The following is a 2,525-nucleotide window of genomic DNA, read 5'->3' as shown; positions in this document are numbered from 1 at the left end:
TTCCCATCGCCTAGCTCGTTTCCACTTTCGTTTCTGTGGTAATCGTGAATTGAATTTTCTGTAAAATGCAGATTAAATTATAAGGCAATAAAAAAATTTTAAAGTTTAATTGTAATTTACCATTTTAAGCCCGCAAATTCAAGGGATACATTTACTTAATGTAAAATTCTTTTCAGAACAAACTTCTCGGGTAAGTCGTACAAGAGGTTTCAAAACGTCTCGTACATCAATCAACGCATCAACTTCTTCGCCAGAAATCATGTTAGGTTTAGGTTTAGCTCAATAAGGTTTATCTATCTTCACTTGCAAAAGTACTTTACTGACATGATCCGAAAGCACGATGAAACGGTCAATCATCTCATAGCACGAATTCCACCTAGTTTTTACATCTTGAATCAATTTAAGACGAGAATTTGCAGGTAAACCTTTTGAAAAGATATTAATTCATTAGTAGCTCTTTAGCTATGGCGAAAAAATGCTACAATTTTCTTGACTTTTGTCAACAGTCCACGCAAAGTTGATTGCTCATTGGTGTTATCTACGTTTAAGTCATCAAAGCTTTCAATACCATCATCTTCATCCATAGGTATTTCATTTATTTTATTTTCAGATTCAGATTCGGGTGGGGTAAGATTTATTTCGACAAGTCGCTGGCCAATGTTATTAATAACATGTCCGACACATGATATGTGTTTTCCTTCGCCAAATTCACTTTTTATGGCCCCTTTAATATTAGAACCCCCGTCTGACACGAAAGCTGCAATTTTATTATCATCCAGACCCCAGTCATTGCATATTTTTCTCAATTTTGTACTCAAATTTTCAATGGTTTTTCGTTCTTCCATGTGATAAGCGCCTAACTCAACCGTTTTCATATCATTTTCTAATAAGTAGATATAACCGATATATGTTTCAGTGAATATTAAATGTTTGAATAATAACTAAGTGCAACAAATTTTACTACATAATTAATAACTAACCTTTTACGTAATGTACTGTCAAACCAAGATAACTTTTCATGGTATGCTGGTGGGTCCAAATGTCGGTCGTAAGACAAACTGATTTAGTCTGTTGAAGTTCAACTTTTATTTTGGTTGATAAGTCTTGATATTTACGACTCATAGCTGCACTTAACGACGGCTCACACGGTATGTGATATAAAGGTTGTAACTTGTTTACAAACATTTTAAATCCTGGCCTTTCCGGAGTACAGAGAGGCATGTTATCTACCGCAATCATCCTAAGGAGAGCCGTAGTTATCTGTTCATGACGATACCCGCCACCTAAAATATAGTATAAATAAGAATATATGCTGTATAAAAGTACTAATTTTTACCTGAGAAAGAACTGGCGTTATTTATACACCGATCCATAGGTCCCTGGAAATTGGGTTTAACTGTTATTAGTGACTGACGACATGGAGTGCTTGTAGTTTCTAAAGAAACTGGAGAAACAGGTGGTTCCTTAGCCATTAAAGCCTTAAAATAAATTAGATTAAGGTAATATAAGAGAAAAGTTAACTATTAAAAAAGTTTAGTAAATTTTTAAATTTACCTTTTTAGATTGAATGTCTGAGTTATTATTAGTGTCGCTTCCTCTTTTGTGTGATTGTTTTTCTTTATTTTTTGAATATGTTGCAAATGCTTCAGCATGGTTGATGTGCTTTTATTAAATAGAAACTCTTTTCCACAAAGATTACACTTCACTTTTTTGCCATTATCAATTTTTGAGCAGTGAAACCATATAAAACTGGGAGCCATTATAAAATTGTGTGTAGTAATGGACGCTCGTTCCTGAAGACCGCTTATTTAAATATTGTATTGCCATATTTGATTATTACATAATTAAAGTGACAGTATTGTCATAATAATCTATAATACTAATAAATAAAATAATAACATTGGGTTTACACTATCGCAATAGGATGTTAAACTTACAAATTGGGTAATAATGTTACCATCAAATACAAAGAGACAGAGAGAAGACAAAAGTCGATAAGTCATCGAGTGAAAGTCGATTCTTGTTTGACTTGAGGTAACTGAAGTCGATTCCAAAAAGTCGACTTTTTTTAGCAAAAAGTCGACTTTCGACTAAAGTCAGAGTCGACGTTTCCATCCCTGGGAAGTACAATTTTAAGCTTAATTAAATATGCATGTATGTACATACCGATTTTTAAGTAAATTCTAAATACCTAAATACATACATATGTATGTATAAAAACTGATTCATAAAAATTTTGAATAATTTTAATCTTTTAAGACAATCTGTATTTTCTGTTTTCAAATTCATATAAATAAGTATGTACTTATCTAGGCATTCTACATTAGTTTCTCTGTAATGCATTCTTTGTTCGCTTCTCTGGATTCTGTTTATCCATGTGTTCTCCCTTCGTTCGAAGGTAATGCTGCGGGTAAGGACTTACCGCCAATGACATGCCCATGTTAAAATAATGCCTTCTTGAAGCGAAAGCGTAAGAGATTCCCATCGCCTAGCTCGTTTCCACTTTCGTTTCTGTGGTAATCGTG

At 33.3% G+C, this 2,525-nt stretch overlaps 1 pseudogene; it reads right to left on the bottom strand.

The window, feature by feature from the left end:
- Window positions 1–458: 458 nt before the first annotated feature.
- On the bottom strand, window positions 459–1,760 carry LOC118732438 (annotated as a pseudogene).
- Between the last annotated feature and the right edge of the window lie 765 nt (window positions 1,761–2,525).

This window comes from Rhagoletis pomonella, unplaced genomic scaffold, assembly GCF_013731165.1.
Source record: "Rhagoletis pomonella isolate Grant_MI unplaced genomic scaffold, Rhpom_1.0 Rhpom_scaffold_20251, whole genome shotgun sequence".
Taxonomy (NCBI): domain Eukaryota; kingdom Metazoa; phylum Arthropoda; class Insecta; order Diptera; family Tephritidae; genus Rhagoletis; species Rhagoletis pomonella.
This window is presented reverse-complemented; position numbering and strand designations above follow the sequence as displayed.